Raw genomic sequence first — 26,484 nt, 5'->3', positions numbered from 1 at the left:
TATGTTTCTACACCTAAGCCCAAAAAAGCCTCGTATGACAATACTTGCAGAAATTTCATTTGTTTTTAACGTTTATTTTTTTAATTATTTGAAAGGCAAAGCAGCAGAGAGAGAAAGACACACAGACAAACAAAGAGAGATGTCCTATATGCTGGTTCACTTGCCAAATGCCCACAACAGCCAGGGCTGGGCAAGCCGAAGCCAGGAGCCAGGCGCTCCATCCGGATCCCCCTTACGGGGGATAGGAACTCGGTGCTTGAAGCATCATCTGCTGCCTCCCCTGTGCGTTAGGAAACAGAGGCCGAGGTGGGTCTCCCTCCCTGGCACTGCAAAATAGAATGCGGGGGTCCCAAGCACAGCTTAACCTGTTGCACCACAACACCAAAAACTAGAAACAACCCATATGCCCATCAGCAAAAAAAAAAAAAAAAAAAAAATGGAGAAGCACAGTGTGCTACACTCATACAACGGACTATTACTGAGCAATAAAAAGGAGTGAACTCTCAGTACAACAACACACGTGAATCTCAAAATCATTACACTGAGTGAAAGAAGCTTGACAAAAATTAGTGCCTACTGGATGATTCCATGTATGTGACATGTTAGGAAATGCAAACGAATCTGTAGTGACAAAATTCACGTCCGTGGTTCCTGAGGCTTGTGGGGAGGAACAGAGAAGAGCAGGATCGATTTGGAAAGAAAGGGGGCAGCGGGAAACCCCAGGGGGTGGGGGCTATGTTCCTGAGTTTGATGATGGTTTGGCAGTATGCTTGAAAGCTGCAAAATTATGAACTTTACATTGTGTGCAGTTCATCGCATGTCAATTACACCTCAATAAAACTGATGCAAGAGACAGAAGAGAGAGAGTGGAAGAGAGAGACTGAGAAAAGAGGAGTGAAGATATCCAGCAACATGGGAGAAGGTGTGACAGGAGCTACAGCTCAGAGCCCCACAAGCCCACGATTCAGTGTTTGGTGATGGGATGATCCCAGAAGGCCAAGGGGCTGCCCCCGCCCCAGACTCCTGACAGGAACTGCCCCTGCCCTCGCCTAACTCTTTCAAGCCGGCTCAGTCTTGGCCCGCTCTCTGGGCCTTTGCTTGTCCTCTGCAGGTTGAGTCAGTTTTGTGCTAACACCCGCATCCAGTTGTACATACCCTCGGCGTTCTGCGATATGATTTCTGGTTTCAACTGCTCCCCCAGAGACCCTGCAGTCCTACAACTTGTACTGATTTGTCATCTGTCGCAGGCACAATGTGACTGCAGCCAGCTCCAAGGGCCTGGCTGAGCAGGGGTAGCCAAGACAGGGAGTGAGCTCAGTCCTCGCCCACCCTCAGTTGTCCTCTACCAGGTCCAGTGACTACTTTTCCTGTCTGAGCAATGGGCTGCCCACAAGGGAGCTCTCAGCTGGTGGTGGAAACGATGAATGAGTGAAGCCGACTGAGGAAGGTAGTGCCCTCAGCCAGAAAGGAGCTTTATAAATTACTTTTTTTTAAATTTTTAAATTTTTTAAAATTTATTTGACAGGTAGAGTTACAGACAGTGAGAGAGAGAGAGACAGAGAGAAAGGTCTTCCTTCCGCTGGTTCACCCCCCAAATGGCCGCTACGGCTGGTGCTGCGCCGATCCAAAGCCAGGAGCCAGGTGCTTCCTCCTGGTCTCCCATGCGGGTGCAGGGCCCAAGCACTTGGGCCATCCTCCACTGCCTTCCCGGGCCACAACAGAGAGCTGGACTGGAAGAGGGGCAACCGGGACAGAATCTGGCGCCCATATGGGATGCCAGTGCCGCAGGTGGAGGATTAACCAAGTGAGCCATGGCACCAGCCCCTATAAATTACTTCAATCTTTTATTTAGACTCTGAAAGCATCACTTAAAAATCTCTGTTGTACTTTACAGCATTTGGGGGGGAGAAGTTACATACTACAGTGGCATTCAGAGGATTGGAAACTGGGAACAGCCCTGGGCCTCGGCCCACAGTCCCGTGAGACACTCCCAGCAGCTCTAGTGAGTGCCCATCACATTGCATTGTAATTACACATTTAGCTCCACCCCCCCCCCTTGAGTCCAAGGAGCAGAATCTTCTAGAAACTACAGCTAGAGTATCTGGGCTCAGGTGCACCTGAGCAGGTGCCCTCACCTCTGTGTGCCTCAATTTCCTCATCATTCGAATGGTAAATAGAGTAGGGCCAACCCGATCGAGCTAACTGCAAGGATTAAGTATAGCAATACATAAGAAGCACTTAAATCAGTGTCTGGCCCACCAAAACCGATTCATAAATGCTAGTAATTTGTTTAAGGCAGAGTCCATGTCTTAGGGCTCTTTTCAAAAAATTCTAGTATCTTAGTAGCTCACGCAGTGCTTGGTACATGGTGCGAGCTCAAAGAGTTGAAAGAATGAGCATAGGTCAGCACCGTGGCTCAGTAGGCTAATCCTCCGCCTTGCAGTGCCGGCACACTGGGTTCTAGTCCCGGCTGGGGCACCGGATTCTGTCCCGGTTGCCCCTCTTCCAGGCCAGCCCTCTGCTGTGGCCAGGGAGTGCAGTGGAGGATGGCCCAAGTGCTTGGGCCCTGCACCCGCATGGGAGACCAGGAGAAGCACCTGGCTCCTACCTTCGGATCAGCACGATGCAACGGCCACAGTGCGCCAGCCGTGGCAGCCATTGGAGGGTGAACCAACGGCAAAGGAAGACCTTTCTCTCTGTCTCTCTCTCACTGTCCACTCTGCCTGTCAAAAATAAAAAATAAAATAAAATAAAAAAAGAAAGAATGAGCAAATGAATCAGTGAGTAAACGGAGCCTGTGCTGTGGTATAGCAGGCAAAACCACTGCCTAAGATGCCAGCATCCCCTATGGGCGCCGGTTCAAGACCCAGCTGCTCCACTTCCAATCCAGCTCCCTGCTAATGTGCCTGGGAAGGCAGCAGAGGATGGTCCAAGTGCTTGGGCCCCTGCACCCATGTGAGAGACCCGGAAGACGCTCCTGGCTCCTGGCTTTGGCCTGGCCCAGCCCCAGCCGTTGTAGCCATTTCAGGAGTAAACCAGTAGATGGAAAACCTCTCTCTCTCTGTCCCTCTGTCTCTCCCCCCACCCCCTTTCTACCTCCCTTTCTGTGTTACTCTTACTTTCAAATAAGTAAATAAATCTTAAAAAAAAAAATCAGGGCCAGCGCTATGGTACAGCAGATAAAGCTGCAGCCTGTGGCACCACCATACTGGATGCTGGTTTGAGTCCTGGCTGCTCCACTTCTAATCCTGCTCCCTGGGAAGGCAGCAGAGGATGGTCCAAGTCCTTGGGTCCCTGCACCCACGTGGGAGACCTGGAGGAAGCTTCTGGCTCCTGGCTTCAGATGGACTCAGCTCTGGCTGTTGTGGTCATTTGGGAGTGAACAAGCAGATGGAAGATCTCTCTCTCTCTCTCTCTAACACTGCCTTTCAAATAAATAAAATAAATGTTTTTAAAAAGGCTCATTGGCTCATCCACATTGTGGCAAGTGTCCGAGTTTCCTTATTAAGAAAAAAAATTCAGGGAGCCAGTGCTGTGGCACTGCTGCCTGCAGTGCCAGCATCCCATTCGGGCTCCAGTTTGAGTCCAGCTCTCTGCTATGGCCTGGAAGAACAACAGAAGATGGTTCAAGTCCTTGGGCTTCTGCACCCCCATGGGAGACCTGGAAGATCCTGGCTCCTGGTTTCAGACTGGCGCAGCTCCAGGCATTGCAGCCAATTGGGGAGTGAAGCAACAGATGGAAGATCTCTCTCTCTCTCTGTATAACTCTTTAAAAGAAATAAATAAATCTTTTTTTAAAAAAATCAGTAAGTAAATGAGCCACCTTGATGCTAAAATCAAAATGCTTCATTTCTTGTATAATGGGGGCATTATATATGGGGGCATTTGGGCTTGCTGGTCTCATGTCCAGCACCACTAAGGTGGTCCAGCGTTTCCATGGCTATCACCTCCACCACCACCATCACTTTGCAACTATTGAAAATCACTGTGCTGCCAATGGTGGGGAACCAGGGATGGCCAAGGTCTGACCTCTGTTCCCATCTGACCCCCACCCCCAGAGTCTGTCCTCAACCTAGCACCCACGGGGATCCTGCTGAAGCCTACCCGGGGCCATGTCCCCCACACCTCCGATGGCGTCAGCTTACTTGGAACAGACCCCACAGTTCTCACAGTGGTTCAGAAGGTTATGACCCTACCAGTGCCGCCTCGCCCACCTCGGCTCCAGGGACACTTGCCTTCTTGCACTTCCTCAAAATGTTCCGAGACTCCTGCTTGGGATCTTTGCACTTGCTGTTCCGTCTGCCTGGAATGCTTTTCCCCAGGAATGCTGAGTTCCCTCTGAGGGTTTGCTTAGGTCTCTGCCCAGTGCCGCCTCTGCAGGCAGGCCTTCTCTGTCCACTTTTCTGAAGCCCCATGAGAATGGGGACGTCTCTGTCATGCATTGCTCTATCCCAAACACCTGGTCCAGTGCCTGGTGCCGAGTGCTCATTAAATACTTACTGGCGGATTAGGTGACTAAAACACCAGGGATCCATCTGCTGACTGCTGCTCCCGCCCCAGGGCTGGGTGCACCCCAGGTGGAGGCCTCTCCCCAGCAGTGAACCATCCAAAGATGGTCCCTGCAACCCCAGAAGAACAGGGGAGATGAAGGCGTATTCTTGGAACAAAAAGGCCCTGTGGAGTACAGAACACTCCGGGAAACCTGGGGATCCTGGAATGACAGAACGAATTCTACCTGCCCGTGAGTTGAAGGAACGGCACAGCGCATAAAGTGTCCAAGGAACAGCACTGTGACTGCCACGACTCTGCGAAACAAGCAATGTAGCGCAGGGCCAGATAGAGCGGGAAAAGAGTCTGAGACAGCCCCTGGAAAGAAGAGTCAGGGGACGTGGAAGTTACGCGCTATAGTGGGAGGACCTGGACCCTGGGCTCCAACCCCGCTGTCACACCTCCTGGTCCGCACAGCCCTCGGCTCTTGCTCACCTCTCTGCTCCCGGGCTTCCATCTCCAGTTCGAGTTGTAATTGCACCTGTGCTAGCGGGCAGTGGGGTGGCTTCCACTAAGTAACGTGTGAGATGTGCTTGGGAGGAGAGTAGCTTAGCACCATTATTTGTACGGCCTGTTTCCTGGGCACTAATAGCCTGCCTGGAAGGTTCCATGGGAAACTGGCATTTTTACCCCGCCCCCCCCCACCGCCCCCCAGCACCATTTTCACAAAATCTGCAGTCAGAGGGGCCGGGTCTTCTGCAGACAGGAAATCTTCACCCACTCCTCGCCTAGAGTTCATCTTCCCTCTTCCGGGAGAGATTAAGGAACATATTTTTGCTCTTAACTACCGATTAATCATTAATAATAAAGCCTTTACACTTTTAGAGTCTCCACTCCACGAGGGCCTTCACGTGTATTTCAGAACCAAAGCTTGAGGAAGTGGCGGAGCGGGCACCACGGGCCGTCTCAGAGGCCCGGCCAGCGCCCATGCGCACCGGCTACCACGCGGCACTCTGGGACCCAGAGCCCCGGAGGCCCTGGCATCTGCATGGGTGGCATTCGCCATCAGCAAGACCTTAGGACTCGGAGCCCGAGGGCAAAGAGGGGAAAGAGGCAAGGGTCACCCGTCTCCTGTTGTTTCCTGTCCCTGCCACAGGCGCCAGGCACCCGAGTGATGGCGGAGGAATGAGGGGTGGCCGAAGTCCGTCTCCCAAGCTGGCTCTGACTATGGCAGAGACAAGGCCACCGGAATCAGAGGGTGACAGCGGCACAGCGTCCCAGGCTTCGCGTTCAGCGCAAGATTGCCAGCCTTCTGCAACTCCACACCCCCACCTGCTGGAGGCCGCCTTGCACACAGCCTGGCCATCCCTCGCCTGCCCCCACTGCTTCTCCAGGAGACCCCAGGCCGCCCCGCTGCACCACAGGACAGCCTGGCAGCCTCAAACCGGAACTGGGAACAACGCGTCTTTCTCAGTCTCGCCATAAATCTTAATCTACAATATTGCGTGCACGCCTGGCATGAACTTCAGCTTCTCCCACGTTGTAACCAGAAGGAGGTTCAGGCCTGGTTTTCTCTGCCCTCCTGGGGGGTGAAAGGCAATAGAAGGATAAGATTCCCACTCCACCAGGTGGAAAGAATTGGGGCTTTGGAGAGGAAGTTGCTAGACATTTCAGAACTAGGGGGATAAAGCACCAGCCTTCTCGCTAAACAGGAAGAAATGAAGTTCCAAAGAGTCAAAGGGAGCAGCCACAGGGAACAGACTTTAGCCAGTTGTTCATTCAGATACATTAAGTGAACACCTACTATGTGTCTGCTACTGTGACACATGAATGAGAATTCAGTCTCTGAACTTGAAGTCCTTTGACTAGGTCTCTCTCCACCTTTCTTTTCCTTTTTTTTTTAAAGATTTATTTATTTATTTGAAAGTCAGGGTTACACACACACACACACACACACACACAGAGAGAGAGAGAGAGAGAGAGAGAGAAAGTGAAAGAGAGGTCTTCCATCTGCTGGTTCACTCCCCAATTGGCCACAACGGCCAGAGCTGCACTGATCTGAAGCCAGGAGCCAGGAGCTTCTTCCGGGTCTCCCACATGGGTGCAGGGCCCCAAGCACTTGGGCCACCTTCTAATGCTTTCCAAGGCCACAGCAGAAAGCTGGATTAGAAGTGGAGAAGCCGGGTCTCGAACCGGTGCCCATATGGGATGCTGGTGCTTCAGGCCAGGGCGTTAACCCACTGCGCCATAGCACTGGCCCTCTCTCCACCTTTCTGTCAGTTTTCCCTCTGAGTATTTTCCCCTGTGCCCTGGGCAACCTCATTCTACTGGAACACCCTCCAAGAACCTCTCCTGTGTCCTCCTCCTCTCCATGGCGGAATCCCAGCCTCAGCCCACGGAGACCAGCTCCCCTCAGCCTACCTCCCCCTTAGGTATTGCCGCTTAGAAAGTAAAGCCGCTGACTGTGAGGACATCCTGGCTACCCCACACCAGGTCCAGCTCCCTGCACGGGGAGGCTGCTCTTGCTCCCACACGACTTCTGTTTTCCAGCCCAGAAGGGTGCCTTGGGGCCAGCAGTCTCCCCGCTTCTCCCCTCCACGGCAGTTGACCCTCTCACTTCTCCAGCCTGGTTTAAAGCCCTCCTCATCTTGATGGGTCATTGCCCTCTGTCTCTCCTTACCGCTGTCTTTGAACCTGCCCCTGCCCCTGCCCCTGACCCCTGAGGACGCTCTCCCTGCGCCTCCGCACATTCACTCCCACGGTGACCCAGAGGCAGATTGCTGGAGCCCATCCAGCTGAGACCCTGACCTCCTCCCAGCTGTCTGGCCACTCCCAGTCACCTCTGCCCTCCTTTCAGCCCTAAGGCCACCACTGGACTGTTACCAGCACACTGCCCCCACTCTGGCCCCCTCCTCCCACTTCACCTCCTGACCTCCCTGCATTCCCAGGCTCCGACCCCTCCTGGCCTCTCACTTTCTCTCCCCTCCCCCTTCAGCCAATCTTAGTCTTTCACACCAAGCCCCGGGTCAATAACCTGAATGGCTCCCTCCTAGTCCCTTCAGTGTCCATGCTCCCTTTTTGTTTCACTTGCAACTCATGGAAAGCCCTGGCCCCCAGTCAGTTCTACAGCTCCTTCCCTGCTCCTAAGCCTGGACTTCTGAGTGCTGCTGAAAAGACTGGAAACTCTGGCACACGTCAGACAAGCCTGCCTCATCCTCCCCAAGCCCTCAGCAAATAGTCCGCCCTCCCCCTCCACTGTGAAAAGCAAAGCCAAGGGGCCGGCGCCATGGCTCACTTGGTTAATCCTCCACCTGCAGCGCCGGCATCCCATATGGGTGCCAGTTCTAGTCCCGGTTGCTCCTCTTCCAGTCCAGCTCTCTGCTGTGGCCCGGGAGGGCAGTGGAGGATGGCCCAGGTGCTTGGGCCCTGCACCTGCATGGGAGACCAGGAGGAAGAACCTGGCTCCTGGCTTCGGATCGGTGTAGCTCCGGCTGTAGCAGCCATTTGGGGGGTGAACCAGCGGAAGGAAGACCTTTCTCTCTGTCTCTCTCTCTCACTGTCTAACTCTTTCTGTAAAAAAAAAAAAAAAAAAGAAAGAAAGAAAAGCCAAGAACTCCCTCAATGCCCCATCCCCTTCTTTCTTAAATACACTTGCATTGCCCACCGCACAGGCTTTCCTCAGGGCCCCAGACTCAAAATATGTCCCTCTCCCTGCTCAGAGCCAGCCTTTCCACCTGCCTAAGTCCTTTGCTTCCATGTCCTCCATGTCTCTGAAATTTCTGTTCCTTTCTTAATTTTTCACGTGTGTATATGAAGCAGAGAGACAGAAAAAGAGAAAGAAAAATAGAGAGAGCTCCCATCTGCTAGTTCACTCTCCAAAAGCCTGCAACAGCCAGGACTGGGCCAAGGCCAATGCTGGGGGCTGGGCACTCACTCCAGGTCTCCCCCGTGGGTGGCAGGAGCCCAGTCACTTAAGCCACCACTGCTGCCTCTGAGAGTCTGCATTAGCAGGAAACAGGAGTCAGGAGACAAATCAGGGAACCTAACCCAGATACTTCTCTGTGGGAGGCAGGCATCTTAGCCAGCATCCTTTCTTTATTTTGAAGATGTTTTTATTTGAAAGGCAGAGATTTACAAACAGAAGAAGGAGAAGGAGAAAAAGAAGGAGAAGAAGGAAAAAAAAAGAGAGAGAGAGAGAGATGGATCTTCCATCTATTGGTTCACTCCCCAAATGGCCACAATTGCCTGGACTGGGCTTGGCCAAAGCCAGGAGCCAGAAGCTTCTTCCAGGTCTCCCACATGGGTGGCAGGGGAACAAGCACTTGGGCCAATTTCTGCTTCCTTTGACCATTAGCAGGGAGCTGGATCAAAAGTGGAGCAGCCAGGACTTGAACCAGGGCTCATATGGGTTTTCAGCTCCTTTAACCAGCATCTTAACCACTATGTCACATGCCCACCCTATTACTATCAATCAAAGTCCACCCAGAAGAAAGCAACCATACCCTAATTTGCATAGGGAAATTGTAACATGGACAATTGTTAACTTTAACAGGGGATACCTTCTAATACAAAACAAAGAACTCTGGTGGCTGGTATTGCAGTGTAGCGGGTAAAGCCATTGACTGCAACATCCCGGCTGCTCCAATTCGGGTCCAGCTCCCTGCTAATGCACCTGGGAAAGCAGTGGAAGACGGCCCAAGCGTTTGGTCCCCTGCCACTCACATGGGAGATCCAGAAGAAGCTCCTAGCTCCTGGCTTCAGATCTGCTCAGTTCCAGCTGATGTGATCATTTGGGGAATGAACCAGCGGATGGAAGATCTCACTTTCTTTGTCTCTCCTCTCTCAGTAACTCTTTCAAATAAATAAGTAAATCTTAGGAAAGAAGGAAGAAAGAAAGGAAAGAAGGGAGGGAGGGAGGGAGGGAGGGAAGGAAGGAAGGAAGGAAGGAAGGAAGGAAGGAAGGAAGGAAGAAAGACAGACAGACACATCCTGAGGGGGTGTCTCTTGCCTGTAAGGTTGTTCATTAGGGAGCCACGCTCTGGGGAGGTGGAGAAAGCTGCCCACAGGGAGGGCCAAGCGCTGCTGGTCACTCTGTGTGTGGCTGGTCACCAGCTTGGACTGGCCTCATTGGTGCTCAGCCATAGGAGTCTAAGAGGAGCACGCTGGAAATAGGAGGAAGACCCTCTTCAGTTCCCCCTACTGACAAAGGTGAACAGGGTGCTGACTGTCAAAGAAATGTTTACAGGGTTCAACTCCACCACCACAGAGCAAGCGGTGCATAGTACATTTGGAGATAAGAGGCAATAAATTGATAAATAACATAATTGCTATCTTCTTTTTCTCTTTCTTTGCCAACTTCTCTCATTCAGCCTATGAACACATGGAATCATTACTAAACACAGACACACACATGCACACACATGCAGACACACACACACGCGGGTGCGCACACATACACACACGTCCAGGCCCTACACTGCCCCCCAGCTATGCAGCATCTTTCTCCTTCCCTTTTTAAGCCACGCCACTGGAAAATGCAGTCCTCACTCCTTGTTTGCTCTCCTCCACTTCCCTGTCATCCCTCTTCCTGCTTCAGTCCCGCTCCAGCCACCACTGCCCACGGAAATCGCTGTCATCAAACCCGTCAGTGAAATGCCAAGGATCGTTTTTATCATTAGCCTGCTTCATTTGGAACCTAAGGAGCATTTTACACAGAGAACAACCACGCGCTCTTTCCTCGGATGGGCGGCATTGCTTGTGGTAATCGTACCCTCGGCTCAGAATTCCCTTTCCCTTCCGGTGCTGCCGTGGTTCACTGTGGATAGGGTTTACTTCCCTGTCCCTACCGACTGTGGGCCCCGCTCTGGGACTTGCAGTGACCAGCAAAACGGTACACTGAAGTAACAACAGAATCAATTCCAGAAGGAGGCTGCAAGAGACACGGTGAGTTTGTTTGCACAGCCCCCCAGCCATGTGAAGCAAATGCTACAGGTACTAGCTTCTCCATCAGCAGAGTCCCAGAGAAAGAGACACAATCACACTTGAACGTGACCCACAGGCTAGAGCCGAGCTGCCAGAGCCAACCCACAAAGCCATAAATGTGAAATAAACGTTTGCTGCTGTAAGTCATTGAGCTTGCAGGATTTGGCAGTGAGACAAAAGCCAGCTGAGCTCAAGCTAAATAAATTAACAACCAAAGAAGCACCAATTGTTGGGATCAGAACAAGAGAGGGAACCACTGCAGATTCTATAGATTTTTAACAGATATGAAGTGTATAAATTCCTTGAAAGATGAGTTAGCAAAGCTGACATAAGAGAAATAGAAAAATCTGGATAGCCCTTTAGCTACGAAAGAAATTGAAATTTTTAACTCAGAAAGGTTCCACAAGGAAAATTCCAGGCCAAGTTGCTTCCCCGATGAACTCCACCTATCACGGAAGGAGCCAGTGCTCCAGTTCGTTTAGAAAATAGAGAAAGAAGGAATTCTTCCCAGCTTGTCTTGTTACCAGTAGTACCTTACTATCAACACCTGCCAGGACCCTACAAGACAATAAGACAGGGCCAATACCTCTCACAAAGCTTGCCGGAGAATCCCTAATAAAATATGAGTGACTGTAGTAATCAGCACATAAAAAGGATCATAGTCAAGTGAAGCATGAGACTGCTCCCATGATCATCAATCACTGGAATTTACCACCCTGAAGAAAAGGCAGGAGAAAAATCATATGATCATCTCAAGAGGGGCAGAGAAAGCATGCAATCAAACTCAACGCCCGTTATGGTAAGGCTGCCAACAAAGGAGAATAAGCAAGAACATCTGGATCCTAAGCAAGACATCTGCCCAAGCCTCGTGCTCACACCCATCGTGTTCAGCGGCCAAAGGCCAAATGCTTTCCCTCCAAGATGAAGAAGAAGGCCAGACGGTCTCTTTTCACGTCTCTCCAGCATTGTGTAGAGGTTCTAGCAAGGCATGGGGTTGGGGAGGAGGAAGGGAGATTATACATTGCAAAGGAAGAGGGAAAATTGTGCTTTCCAGATAATGTTATTGAGCTAATAGAAACACCAAAGGAATCTACCACAAAAATATGAAAACTAGTAAGTGAATTTAGAAAGGTTGCAGGAATCACACTGAATATAGAAAAAAAAAATCAGTGTTTTAGGGCAGTTGCTGTGGTGTAGCAGGTAAAGCCGCCACCTACAGTGCCAGCATCTGATATAGGTGCCAGTTCGAGTCCAGGCTGTTCCACTTCCGATCCAGCTCTCTGCTATGGCCTGGGAAAGCAGTAGAAGATGGCCCAAGTCCTTGGGCCCCTGCACCCTCATGGAAGACCCAGAGGAAGCTCCAGGCTCCTGGCTCCTGGCTCCTGGCTCCTGGCTCCTGGCTCCTGGCTCCTGGCTTTGGATCAGCGCAGCTCTGGCCGATGCGACCATCTGCAGCAGATAGAAGACTCTCTCTCTCTCTCTCTCTCTCTCTCTCTTTATCTCTGACTCTGCCTCTCTGCAATTCTGCCTTTCAAATAAATACATCTTTAAAATAAATTTAAAAATTAAAAATAAGTAATAAAGTTAAGTCCTATTTTGAAAAAGGAAATATAACATGAGTTTAAAAATAAAAGAATACTTAAATTTAGAGATAATTCTGTTTCTAAATTGGAATACACAATACTTCTAAAGTGTCAACACTTCCCAAAATGACTGATAGATTCAACATAATTCCAAAAAGAAAAAAGAAAACACCAGCAAGCTTTGCTTCACTTTTAAAATTTATATGGAAGTTCAAAGGACCTAAAATAGATGAAACACTTTTTAAAATAGAGTGACACAGTTGGCGCCTTTCTATAACTTGACTTCAAGGCTTATTAAGAGTAGAATAATCAATACAATATGATATCAGGGTAAGAATAGTCAAATATAAAGAACAAAATGGATCGGAAATGGACCCAAGGAACAACCAATAGGCATGTGACAGGCGCTCATCATTAGTCATCAGGTGAACGCAAATTACAGCCAAAGTAAGGTCCCACTACACACCTACTAGAATGGTTTTACATTTCAAATAATGATAACGGAAGTTCAGTGAGAAATAGAACATCCGGGAATCTCACATATTACTGATAAGAGTGTAAAACAACACAACCACATTAGAAAACTGGCAATTTCTTGTAACGTGAAATATACATTTAATATGTGAGCAAGCAATGTCACTCCTAGGTATTCAATGAATAGGAAAGACACACCTATATATGAAAAATATACATTAAAGAATTGTGCACAAATGTTCATGACAGCTTCATTCATAATGGCCCTAAAGAAGAAACAACCTGGGGCCAGCACTGTGGCTTAGTGGGTAAAGCCACCACCTGCGACACCGGCATTCCATATAAGTGCCGGTTCTAGTCCCTGCTGCTCCACTTCCAACCTTATTCTCTGCCAATGAGCCTGAGAAATCAGAACTTGGGCCATTGCACCCATGTGGGAGACCTGGGCAGAGTTCCAGGCTCCTGGCTTCGGCCTGGCCCAGCCCTGGCCTTTTAGGGAGTGAACCAGTGGATGGAAGATTCTTCCCTCCTTTCTCTCTCTTCCTGTCTTACTCTTTCAAAAAAAATAAATCTTTAAAAAAAAAAAAAAAGAAAGAACCAAAATGCTCATCAGTAGATGAGCAGATTGTGGTATGTCCAGATAGTGAAATTCTACACAGAAATAAACAGCAGGAGTGGTTGTTTGGTGCAGCAGGTAAGACACTACCCGGGGTTGCCTGTGTTCCAAATAAGTAACTCTTAATTGGTAAACACTTGTAAGGAAAAGAAACAAGTGACTGCCCTGTGTGATAGGGCAGCAGAGTAAACCTCGAGTGATTCCTTTGCTAAGAAATGCTGGGACAGGCAAAATGAATCTAAGGTGACAGAAAGCAGATGGGTGGTTGCCTAGCGTGTAGTGTCGGGGAAAGAGCAGGGAGGGCACAGAGGAACTCTTGCTGGGATGGCAATGGTCTCCATCTTGACTGCAGTGAAGACTACAAGGTGTAGACATTTGTCAAAACTGCACAGGAGCTGCCTTCTGGCTGCGAGCTGTGTGCTCAGAATGGGTGCACACATTGTACGTGTTGCATGTAAATTGCACTGCAGTAAGACTGAGTTTTTAAAAGGAAGCAGGAGGGGTCAGCGCTGTGATGTAGCGGGTAAAACCGCCACCTGCAGTGCCGGCATTCCCAATGGGCACTGGTTCGAGACCCAGCTGCTCCACTTCCAATCCAGCTCTCTGCTATGGCCTGGGAAAGCAGTAGAAGATGGCCCAAGTCCTTGGGCCCCTGCACCTGCATAGGTGACCCTGAAGAGGCTCCTGGCTCCTGGCTTCGGATCAGCACAGCTCCAGCTGTTGCGGCCAACTGGGAAGTGAACCAGCAGATGGAAGACATACACCCCACCCCACTGCACGCCTCTCCTTCTCTCTGTGTGTAATTCTTTCAAATAAATAAATAAATTTTTAAAAAATAAAAAAGGAAGTAGGAAAGAAAGGGAGAAGGACAGAGGATGGGAGGGAGAGGGGGAAGGAAATATCACTGTGTTCCGAGAATTCTATCTACAAGTCACATTGAAACGGCTAAAAACTAATTACAATTTAAAAAGTTTTAAAAAGGAAGCAGAAAAAAGACCGCCCTAAATTCTTCCCTCTCTCCCAATTTTCCTTCATCTCTGGACCATGCTTTGTCTTCTCTGTGAGCCCTTCACGTCCTCTTTTCAAACCCCAGGGGTCACCGGATCTCCTATCCCCAGTGCTCTTCTCTGCCGCATAACCTAATTACTTCCCGCCAATGGCATGGCTGCCACCTGTTTGAGGGTCATTCCCAAATCCCTAGGACTCGCTTAGCCTCCTCCCCAGAGCTCCACACAGCTGTACCAAATCCTAATGGAAAATCTATACCTCAAGCTCAACACGCTCACAACTGAGACCGGCTACCTCCCATAACCACAAGCCTGCCTCTTCTACTGTATTCCTCCTATACTTGACACACTATGCCTGGCACAGAGTCAGCACTTTAGATACTATCTGTTGAATGAATCAAATATGGCATTATTAACAGCCTTCCCCAGTGTTCATACCCCAAATGCCCAAAGCAGCCAGGGCTGAGCCAGGCAGAAGCCAGAAGCCAAGAACCCACATGGGTGGCAGGAGCCCAACCACCTGAGCCATCAGCCACTGCCTTCCAGGGTGTTCCTCAGCAGGAGGCAGGAACCGGGGGTGGAGCCAGAGCCAGAGCCCAGGCACTCCACCAGCGGCTCCACCGCTAAGCCAAATGCCCTCCCCGCCCTCTAGTAGTTGAAGCACGTGGTCAGCCTGTGTTGTGGAAATTGTGTAGGGCAGCCTCTCCCTCCCTTAGGGAGCCCAGAGAGATACCATCTCCCTGTAGGCTGACCGTGTAACTCTCAGCAGATTCTCACCCCAGACACTCAACACGAAAGGCACAGAGACTAGATGACAGAAATGAACTCAAATTCTTGGCTACCATTGATACAACTTTAGGAGATTCCTTAGTCTTGGAACTCTGCCTTCCTTATCTCCGAAGCAGACACAGACACTTGTATTCTAAAGTTGTCATGCATTGTCACCAGGTGAGGCCACTGCCTGGCACAGGAAGTGTCACAAGATGTGAGTTCAGGGTTCTGGGGCTCCTTCCCCCCCCCCACCTCTGCTCTCACCCCAGAGGGAGGGGGGTTGAGAATGGGGCTGCTTCACACCTCTGGATAGCACCTTCTCAGATTGACAGGCTTCGGTATTTCAAGAAAAGGAACATGGCTGTCCCCATGCCCTCGCCTCCTACATCAGGGTCACCACCAGACGGCCTGCGATTGGTATTCTGGGCACATGTGGCGCACTGCTGAGGTGCTGTTATCTGACCGTGCATCTGTCTGGGAAACCAGAAAAAAGGAACGCTGTGTTTTAGAAAGTGTATTTTCCCCTCCCCAGGTAAGCAGGAGAAATAATGGAATTCAAAGGGAAATGACCACGCCGTGGACCTGCTGCCCGCCAGGTGTCCTCCCAGCCCACAAAGACAACTGTTTTAAGGTAATGAAAAAACACTCCCTGTTGGGGAAGCAAATGGAACCACATGTTTCCGAAACGGTTTGAGAGAAAGCAGCAGACACAGTGAGCAGACAGCAAGTGCATGTCAAGTAGGCTCCGCACAGCCTGGCTCGCACACAAGGCCTTCTGGCAGGGGCTCTGAGAAAGGCTCTTGAAATCAGACCACCCATCAGGAAGCTACACGGTCTTCCATGGTGGAGCCCACAGGTGACTCAGCTTCGGTGGGGTGCAGAGAGGCTCCCCTTTCCCCTGTGGCCACAGCCCAAGAATTCACCTTCATTGCTGTCTCTCTAATGCTGCTGCTCTCCCAACTCTGAGCCCTGGGACACTGTCTCCCCGGTTCTTCCTTTATAACAAACACACAGGCTTTTCTGGTTGGAAGAGCTGACTGCCAATCACCAGAAGAAGGTGGGCAGGGAATAACCAAACCAGCAAAGAGGAAGACATGTCTTTCCCCAATGGGCCCTTGTACACAGGGTGCCATGTTGTCCCTCTTTGCTCAGGACGGTCCTGTGCTACACCTGCTGTCCTGGTATCATTACTAAGAGCATCCCTCTAACTCTCAAAAGCACCCACGTTTAGTCATACAGCCAAGTAAGTCAGCCTATTTGTTTGGCACTTACTGTATGCCAGGCACATAAACATTAACCAAAGTAATCCTCAAAGCAATCCACGATGCAAAAACCATTTAAAAAATAACAAAAGCAAACCAGGAAGAAGTTAACTTACCTGAGGTTACACAGAGTGTTGCAGTCAGGACTTGAACTGAGGCAGTCTGGCTTCATTGCCATTAATCACTAGGCCTGACTGTGACAAAGCTTTAGGAAATCATGCAGTTTTTCATTTAATAAATATTATTCCAAAATGGAAAAAGAAAAACGGTGTGTTAATCATGCCTAATCTGTGCCAGGCACCACACTGTAAACCAGGAGGAGAACCCAGGGCAGGAAGAGATGCAAGTAAAAGGACAGAGAGTGCGAGGTGCGCTGGGAACGAGTGGGATCGAGGTAGGGGTGGCACCTAATCAGGCCTTACGCAATCACAGTGAACTTCCTGGAGGAAGTGACCCTCAAGGAAAGTCCTGAAGAAAGAATAGTTAAATGGACTGAAAGAACCAAGAAAACATGGTTTAATCAGAATAGCTTGGGGTACCACATCCTATACCACAGTGCCCAAGTTCAAGTCCCAGCTCCACTGCTGGTCCCAGCTTCTTTCTAATGCACACCCTGCGAGGCAGCAGATGGTGGTTCAAGCAGTGGTTCCTGCCAACTGCACAAGCCCTGGCTGGAGTTCCTGTCTTCTCACTTTGACCTGGCCCAGCCCCAGCTGTAATGGGCACTTAGGGAATGAACCAGTGGATGAAAGATTTCTCTGTCTCTCTGCCGTTCAAATAAATATAAATAAAACATAGTGTTTTTTTTTTTAAGAGAAGATCTTGAGGCCAAAGATCACAATGAAATAAGAGAATCAGTATCTTGGCTTCTCTCTTCTCTCGTCTTTTCTCTCCTCGCTAGCTCCTTTCCTGTCTCTCTCTTATGCTCTCCTTCTCCCTCTTTCTCCTTCTTCGCCCCTTCCCTCCAGCCTGCTGGGTTTCCCCAATAAACTCTTTCACTTAAAAAAAAGAAATAAGAGAATCCAAGTAGGTCGGGGGAGCTTAGCACTGACTGGGGCAGGGGATATAGAAGTTGGAGCCAGAAACATAGGCAGAGACCCAAGGAGGAATGAGGCCAGCGTGCTCGCATTCACACATCTCCTGCCTTGGATGGGAAGCCTACAACATTCTACGCAGATATGTGGAGGAATGAGCTGATCTCATTTCCACTGAAGCAGAAATTCACAGGAAAGGGTGTTACCAGGACCCCCCGGGAGGAAGGAAGGAAGTTGACTTGAACTAAGGTAGTAACAGCTGTGGAAAGACCGTGTGGGGCTGGAGGTAGACCCCACAGGAGCTGGGGATCAGCTGATGTGCTGAGTGAGGACAGGAGGGCCAAGGACGCCAGGGACCCAGGATCTAGGCCTGGGTGATAGACACGGGCGGGGGAAGCGGCCGAGCAGAGACGGTCACTCAGCTTCGGATCAGGTGGCTCACACAGGGGCGTGTGTCCACTGGGGTCGAGGGGGGAGGAGAAAGAGCCAGCCACAAAGAAGGCTGGGCAGGGGCACTCGGAGAGGCAGACCAGCCAGACAGCTGGGTATCATCGTGGCCACCACGAGGAGCAGGAAAAGGCAAGTGTCCTGCCGTGCAGGGAGGACAACCTGGGGTGAGACGCAGCCACGTAGCTCATCAACAGGCTGGCCTTTGGCAACCTTAGGGGAGCAGCTTCACGGAGCAGGCACGACTGAGACTGCAGACGGATGAGGAGAGGCTGCGAGCAGGCCCAGCGAGGGGAACTCGGAATTAAGGGAGGAAGACAGCATGGAGCTGGACTGGTGGAAGCAATGGTCAGATCCTGGAATACCAACACCCAGCTCCCTGCTTTGTTTTATTTTTTAAAGAATTATTTATTTACTACTTGAAAGTCAGAGATACAGAGAGATGGAGAGACAGAAAGAGAGGGGGAAGATCTTCCATCCGCTGGTTCGCTCCCCAAATGGCTGCAGTGACCAGAGCCGGGCCAATTGGAAGCCAAGAGCCAGGAGCTTCCTCTGGGTATCGTGCATGGTTGCAGGGGCCCAAACACTTGGGCCATCTTCCGCTGCTTTCCCAGGCGCATTAGCAGGGAACTGGATCGGAAGTGGAGCAGCTGGGACTCGGAGCAGCACCTACATGGGATGCTGGCGCCACAGGCAGAAGCTTAACCTATTAGCCACATTGCCAGCGCCTCCCTGTTTTATTTTTAAAATTTATTTATTCAAAAGGCAAAGTCAGAGAGAGAGAGGGAGGGAGAGAATCTTCCATCTATTGGTTCACTCCCCCAAACAGCTATAAAAACCAAGGCTGGACCAGGCAGGAACTCCAGCCAGGTCTCCCACACTGGTGGCAGGGGCTCGAGTCCGTGGGCCGTCTTCTACTGCCTTCCCAAGCACGTCAGCAGGGAGCTGGATGGGAAGCTGAGGAGCCAGGACTCAAACCAACGCTCGGCCATGGGATACCAGCATCCCGAGCAGCGGCTTAACCTGCTGCACCACGATGCCAGTCCCTTGTCTTTGTAATTGTGCTAAGAGCATTTAACCTAGGAGGCGCATTGGCCTAAGCTGTACCCTGGCAACTCTGGGCTCATTTTGGCCCAGCGGATCTCTTGCGCGACTGAACCTTTGCACCCACTGACAACGCCTCCCATCCCCCTGGCCTGCAGCCCAGCATCTGCTCTCTGAGTCTACAAATGTGGCAATTTCGGGCACTTAGAAGCATGGCTGCAGCTTGCTCAAGAGGAGTCACCGCTTGGCTGGGGCAGAGAGAGCAAGGGCAGAGTGGCACGGGGTGATTCTCGAGAGACCGGGGCCAGAGAACAAAGGCTGGCACGTCGGGTTATCCTAACCCAAAGATGTAAGGGTGGGCACCATTGGACCTGTGAGACCGCTGTGTGGAAGGAACTAAAGCAAAACCCGACCAGCTGGATGGTGCGTGCTTTCGTCACGGAGACAGACCGAGGCGATGATGGTGTAGAAAGACACAGAGGCATTTGAGATGCGTAGGAGGTAGAATTGATGGGGCTGGTAATGCGTCGGTGGTGGGGAGGAAAAGACATCCCTAAGTCTCCCTTCACTTCATTTTGTCTTTGCTACAATTCTGGGAAGCACGTTGTTTTCTCCAGTGTATGGATAAAGGGCTTGAAGCTCAGAGGGCTCCTGTGTCTTGTCCAGGCCACCCAGCCAGCAGGCCTGGCTCTCCAGCCTCTCTTTCTCCACGATGTTGCGCAGGTGCCAGGCAGCTCATCCTTGGGGCGACTCCCTGCTCTGTTGTGCCAGTGAGTGCTGGGCCTCGTCAATACCTCCCATGGTGCACCTGTTATCTGTTTGCCTATGCAACAGGAAAATAAATGAGAATGTCATCACAGACACTGGCTTAGGTTCCAGCCCAGCCCAGCCATTGCGAGCACCTGGGAAGTGACCCAGCAGAAGCAGTCTGCTGAAGTCAAGATGGAATTCTTCGAGGTGGGAATGGCCCATGACTTTCTACTCTTAAAAAAAAATTGTGGGGCAGGCATCGTGGTACAGCAGGTTAAGCCACTGCATGGGAAACTCGCATCCTAGAGTCCCAGCTACTCTGCTTCGAATCCAGTCCCCTGCTAATGCTCCTGGGAAAGCAGTGGATAACAAATCAAGACTTGGGCCCCTGCCACTGACCTATGAGACCCTGATGGAGTTCCAGGCTCCTGGCTTCAGCCAGGTCCAGCCCTGGTTGTTGTAGTCATTTGGCAAGTGGACCAGTGGAATGGAAGCACTCCACTTGTTTCTCTCTCTCTCTCTCTCTCTCTCTCCCTTTTCAAATAAATCTTTAAAAAAAAAAAAAAAAAAAAAAAGGCGGCCGGCGCCGTGGCTCACTTGGTTAATCCTCCACCTGCGGTGCCGGCATCCCATATGGGCACCGGGTTCTAGTCCCAGTTGCTCCTCTTTCAGTCCAGCTCTCTGCTGTGGCCCAGGAAGGCAGTGGAGGATGGCCCAAGTGCTTGGGCCCTGCACCCGCATGGGAGACCAGGAGGATGCACCTGGCTCCTGGCTTTGGATCAGCACAGCTCCGGCCTTAGTGGGCAGTTGGGGAGTGAACCAATGGAAGGAAGACCTTTCTCTTTCTCTCTCTCTCTCACTGTCTATAACTCTACCTGTCAAGGGAGGGAAGGGGAGGGGAGGGGAGGGAAGGGAACCATTGGGGCTGGCGCTGCAGTGTAGTAAGTAAAGCCACCGCCTGTAGAGCTGGTATCCTATATGGTTACTGGTTCAAGTCCCAGCTGCTCCACTTCCAATCCAGATCTCCACTGTGCCCTGAGAAAGCAGTGGAAGATGGCCCAAGGGCTTGGGCTACTGCCCCTGCACGGGAGACCTGGAAGAAGCTCCTGGCTCCTCGCTTTGGATCGGCCCAGTTCCTGGCGTTGCAGCCATTGGGGAGTGAACCAGTGGATCAAAGACCTCTCTCTCTCTCTCTCTCTCTCTCTGCCTCTGCCTCTCTGTAACTCTGCCTTTCAAATAAATAAATATATCTTTAAAAAAAAAAAGAAAACTGTTACAAAATCAGACTGCAAGAGAATGCCAATGCATGATGTAAGTCATGGAAACCCTGACCAAATGTTTAAGCAACTGTCTGATAAACATTAATTAAAGGCCACATCTTCTTGTGGGAAACTAGTCCCAGCTAGCTATCAGCTGACTGTCCAGCATGTCTGAATTTTTAGACAGAAATTTTGTTTTTTTTCCTTGTATTTAATTTAACAACAATCATCTATTTTCATTTCTTATGAAATATCCTTACCAAGAGATAATTTTTAATAACTATAACATAGGTCTCTTTCCTCTGGACAAATTTGAGATAAACCTTGACATGTATGCATAATAAATTGTCTACAATAGTAATTCTTGAAGCGCAGGACCTCAGTAGAAATAAAAATTCTTGGGCTCACTCCAGACTGAATCAGAAACCCTGGAAGGGCCAGTACTGTGGCGTAGTAGGCTAAGCTTCCACCTGCAGCACCGCCATCCCATATGGGCACCAATTCGAGTCCCAGCTGCTCTACTTCCAATCCAGCTCTCTGCTGTGGCCTGGGAAAGCAGTGGAAGATGGCCCAAGTGCTTGAGCCCTTGCACTCTCATGGGAGACCTGGAAGAAGCTCCTGGCTCCTGGTTTCAGATCAGCATTGCTCCTACCTGGGGAGTGAACCAGCAGGTGGAAGACCTTTCTCTCTGTCTCAGTCCCTCTCTCTCTCTCTCTCTCTCTCTCTCTCTCTGTAGCTCTGCCTCTCAAAAAAAAAATAAATCTTAAAAAGAAAGAAAGAGAGAGAGAAAGAATCTGAAAGGAACATTCTGGAGCAGGATCCAGCCACTGGCAAGTTAGTAAGATCTTCAGGGGGATGGGCATTTGGCTCATCAGTTAAGATTCCACTTAGGACACTCACATCCCATATCAGAGTGCCTGGTGTGAGTCCTGCCTCCGCCTCCTAGCCAGGTTCCTCCTTGTGTGCACCCCAGGAGGCAGCAAGTGATGCCTTGTGTACTCGAGTCCTGCCACCCACATAGGAGACTTGGACTGAGTTTTGGGTCCTTGGCTTTGCCCGTTGTAGGCATTTGGGCAGCGAACTAGCAGGTGGAAGTTTTCCATCTGTCTCCATCTCTCTGCCTTCCGAGTAAAGGAAAATAAAGAAAACCTCAGGTGATTCTGACACAGTCTCAAATATGAGCATCTCTGGCCTTTAAAAATCTCTTTAACACTGCCCATACCATACCCAGGTCCCCAGATGCTCACGGCAAAACTGCTATGCATCACAGATTTCCGAAAGTGCTGCTCTGGATAAGGAATGGCAAGGATCAGGCATCCTAGAGTTTCTGACAGTGATCAACCAGAGGGGTGGCCAGGTCACAGCACAGGGAGGGCAAGGCGGAGGCCAAGCGACCAAAGGGAGACCAAGTGCACGAGCAGCGCACGACAAATCCTCAAATGCCTAAGATACTTCCTGCTTGCCTCCCAAACCTCCATCCCCACATCTTGTAAAGAAGTAAGCAGTAGAGAGAGTTCCAGTTAAGGTGATAGGTCTTCCCCCACTGCTCATCCATGTCTCCAGGTAGAATACACGCCCTAGAGCCAGCCAATCAGAGCAACACTTCCCCTGGCCCCACCGACCAATTCAGGAATAAGCACGTGATCCAGGCAGAGCCAAGGAGACACTGCGGGAGTTGTCTCCGAATTCTGCAGAAGCGCAAGTGCACTTTCCTATCGAATGTGGCAGGTTACAAAGCCAGCGTGCTTACGGCTGGTTGAGGAAGAAAGCTCTCAGAACACAGAACCCGCACAGAGGAAGCAGTGTTGAGACAGAGAGGGAGAACTCTGCTCTCGGGAACGGCTTTGAGAAGCTGTATCTGAGATGAGACAACCTGGAACTTGGCGGCTGCATGAGCCAACACAAGCCCTTTCTGCTAGGGCTTGTCTGGATGTTTGTTCCACCCCTCCACCTGGAGGAGTGCTGTTTGTTGAGGCCGGCCAGTGGGGCTGGGGGGTCTGTGGGCCCCTCAGACGTAGGCAGAACTTCCTTCACGTGCAGGCTGCCAGCTGTGGCTGGAAAGCCTGTTTACAGACCAACTGGCATCTCCTGCACTAACAGCTTCTTGTGCTGCACGGGTGACCTTGCAGCCTCAAATCACATCTTTGGGTGGGGGCAAACTTTCACTCAGAGCTGGCAGGGGAGGGGCTGAGCACCTGGGGAGAGTCGGACCGGCTCCAGGAGACCCTGGCCATCTGTGTGACCTTGAGGTTTTAAATCATGCCTTCAAGTTAGTTGCCATCTTCCACCCAGAGCTAGCAGAGGAGGGGGCTGAGCCCCTTAGGAGACGGACAGTCTCCAGGAGACCCTGCTATCTCCTTGAGCCCCAGGCCAATCAACATACGTATGTGAAACTCCATCCAATGGGCATCCCCGGTAGGATGACCCAATGAACAGACAGCAATGCCTTAAAAACCCAGACACCTCCTCAAAGCCAGTGTCCCGCTCGGGCACTCCGCCTGCTCTGCTCTCCAACTAGATGCGTTCTCTGTCACTTGCCAAACAAATAAAAGTTTCTGCCTCTTTACAAGTAGTTTTCCTGCTTTTGATTTCTATACAAAGCTGAGGAAAAGAACCCACAAGAGCCACTCCGGCAACCGCCCTCCCCTCGGTGAGCAGTAACACTTGTGATGTAAGGTAGTGGTCTGAGTTATGTTGCTATGTGGCTACAGAAAGCAGGAGCCCTGGGATCAGCAAGGTACCCAGGTCTGCCTCCCACCAGGGCTGTGATGGCCCCAGGTACAGACCTGTGTGCTCCTCACCCCCAGAGTAGCAACGGGCATTCAGTCACTATTTTAGGAATGGCACGGTGGCAGAAAGAGAAGGGGATGGGAAATGTTCAGACCCCTCCCCAGGAGGCAGAGATGCTGGGTCGCCTGTCTGTTTTGTTCAGGACACACTTGGCCTGCAGGGGCCCAGTGGCAGGAAATGAAGGCAGAGAGGCTTCCAGCAGCAGCCTACTCCACACAGCCTTCCCAGGACATTGGTGCGGCCATAACGGGTCAGTACTCACCCTACAAACACTTCTCCCCTCTGTAAGCAACAAGGGCCCACTCAGCCAGCTGTGCCATGCCTCCGCTGAAATACAGAGCTGAGGAAACACGGAACTGCTTTTCACCAAACCGAGACTCGTGGAGCAGCCTGGCCCGGCCATGCTCCTGTCTCTGGCCGGAGCACAGAAATCACGCCCTGCTTACTGTCAGGCCGTGCGTGGGGAAACCGGGACAGAGAAAGGGGACCAGCCTTGGAGTGAGCTTCAGCCCTTCTGCTCAGCCCAGAGCTTTGCCTGATGAGCTGACCCCAGCAGAGAGGATCCAGGCTCCAGGTGGGAAGAAGGCACCCGGGGTACAGGAAGAGAGAGAGAGAGAAACCTATCGGTGGAGGAGGGGCTGGAAGGGCGGGGTAGGGGGGGAGCTCATCTTCAGGGAACTGGGTTAACTTACAAATGAGTTACAAAAAAAGCCTAACTTGCTCTACCTGACTGCCTGTATGAAGGCTACATTTAGAAGCAGCAAATGTAATATCAGTTTATCCATGCCTTATTGGCATATTTCTTTAATAATTTCAGATTAGAGTGAAAGATTACAGGGAAGAGAAATCCTTGTGACTCACCTAAAGGGATATGAAGCATCCTGCCCGGGACAATGACTGAGCTGTATTTTGGGGCTCAGGGGAGGAGTTTATAATGATCCAAATCCTCGGGAATTTTGCTGGATGATTTGGGAATTCCATAGTTGAGCACATCAACTTCCAGGAATCTTTTATTTATTTATTTACTTATTTGAAAGGCAGAGTTACAGAGAAACGAGAGATCTCTGGTTCACCCCTTAAAAGGCCCCAGCAGCCCACAGCAAGCCAGGAGCCGAGAATGGTAGCCGGGTCTCCCTGTGCGTACCTGGGCCCAAGCACTTGAGCGATGCTTTTCCCAGGTGCATTAGCAGGGAGCAGCCGGGACTCACAGGGGCCTCGGGCCTGGCAGGAGGCTGCTATCAGGGGGTCCCTTTCAGCAATTTTCTGTCTCATCTACTTCTAGGGATTTTCCAACTCCTTTAGGCCAGGAGCTCTGCATGCCCCGGCCCCGCCCACCAGCTTCCACTGTGATTTCCACCGGGAGTGATTCAAGGCTGGGGTGCCCTCCCCACGCGCTGCCCAAGCACAAGGCACCCGGGAGCCTGCGGACTTACATAGAGCTTTGCTGCCCTTTCTTGGGGAGCTGGGGGGATCCAAAGGACCACGTGACCCCAGCTTCCTGGCCCTCAGGAAGTGCTGCCGGGGAAAAACAACACTGAATCACACGGGCTCGGTGCCACCCTTACCGCCCACCCGCTCCATGGGCCGCGCGGAAACCGCGTGGGCGTGCAGTCCGGAGGGCGCGGCTGTGCCACCTCGGGAGGGCTTCTCAGCGACTCTCGTCTGCGCTTCCATGGCCTCATCAGGGACAGGGAAGATGATAATACCCCCTTTAACCTGCCGCTGTGGGGAGGAAAAGCCACATTATGCCTGGTGCCAAGTAGGCACTAAACAATCGGCTGCTGTTGTCTCTGCTACTGTCACGGTGTGACCTTGGGCAAGCCGCTTTACCTCTCTGAACTTGCTGTCTCTCCCGGAAACCTAGAAGTAATAAAGAATAATTAATGAATAAGAAACCTAGAAGTAAAAATAATTACCTCTCAGGATGGTTGCAAGGATCAAATAGGCTTTATCATGGCCAAACTAGGCTGGACGTGTAGGCGAAAACTAAGAGCTTGTCCCTGCGGGTCCCTGGAAGTTCCTACCTGCTGTGCTCAGAGCCTACACACCCATAAAAGGAAAAACCGCACCAGGCGGGAGGTCTCCCAGGGGACAGCCGAGAGGGAGGCGGACAGCTGCAGGACCCAGCACTCAACACTAGAGGGAGCAACGAGCTCGGGAACGCACTCGGGGCCACACCCAAAATCTCTGCACGCTCCCTGGGGCCCCAGCCGCCCACGGGCGGGGGAGGGGAGGTAGGGGAGTCAGGGCTGGTCACTGTCGCCTTCTACCATCCCGCTGTTCTCAGTCCCAATTTATACACGTGGCCCACCCAGCGCCTTCGTGAGCCCCACTGGAGCCTCACAGAGCCCCAGACGCTTCCTTGGAGGGCTGGGGCATAGAGTGGAGAGGGAGGGAAAGTAGGCGCTGCGGGCTCCTTTATGATAATCCCTCTTAGAGCCTTCCAAACACCTTCCTGTACCTGCTGTTCTAGGCAGCGACCCCATTTACCTATTGTTCGCTGGAGACAGGTCCATAACCACCCGAAGCTCTCCTCTACCCCCAGGCCTTCACTGCCACCCACCACTTCCTCCTCTCTTGCTTGCCCTTGTTTTAACATCAGTTGGGACTTCATACACACGTGACTCCAGGAACATTACTACTCAGCTCCACAAATCAAAGTGTCATGTGCTTGTTACATGGCCCATTTTCCTCACCCGGCTTCGATGATGGAGCAATGACAGCACCATCAATTATAAGGGTGGCATTTGGAATCAGATCTAAGGAGGTATTCTCTGTTCATCACTTAAGAATTCCATGGCCTCGATTGCTCTGTGCCTCAATTTCCTCATCTGTAAAATGGGTATATTAGCATCTCCTGGGGTCCTTCTAAGAATGGAACTTAAAAGAATAAAGAGATGTACTGTGTAAAGTAACTACACAGTGCCTGGCACATAGTTTAACATCTTGAGAAAGATGCCCAGCTTATATAATTACA

The 26,484-nt window shown here is 51.1% G+C and overlaps 1 long non-coding RNA gene across 4 annotated transcripts in view; it reads right to left on the bottom strand.

Moving 5' to 3' along the window:
- LOC103350097 (uncharacterized) overlaps nucleotides 1–25,558 on the bottom strand; it is a 163,109-nt gene extending 137,551 nt beyond the window's left edge. For 2 of the 4 annotated variants that reach the window (XR_016210771.1, XR_016210776.1), the window contains exon 1: nucleotides 25,424–25,544. This is a non-coding gene — a long non-coding RNA (uncharacterized LOC103350097). Of the gene's footprint in view, nucleotides 1–18,047; nucleotides 19,532–24,940; nucleotides 25,023–25,423 lie in introns of those variants that run through there. The other 2 variants (XR_518152.5, XR_016210774.1) reach the window with 2 other exon arrangements.
- Nucleotides 25,559–26,484: the final 926 nt, after the last annotated feature.

The sequence above is a fragment of the Oryctolagus cuniculus genome, chromosome 7, assembly GCF_051225735.1.
Source record: "Oryctolagus cuniculus isolate XC-2025 breed Fujian yellow rabbit chromosome 7, ASM5122573v1, whole genome shotgun sequence".
NCBI classification, from domain to species: domain Eukaryota; kingdom Metazoa; phylum Chordata; class Mammalia; order Lagomorpha; family Leporidae; genus Oryctolagus; species Oryctolagus cuniculus.
The sequence above is the reverse complement of the archived record's forward strand: the minus strand, read 5'-3'. Positions and strand labels throughout refer to the sequence as shown.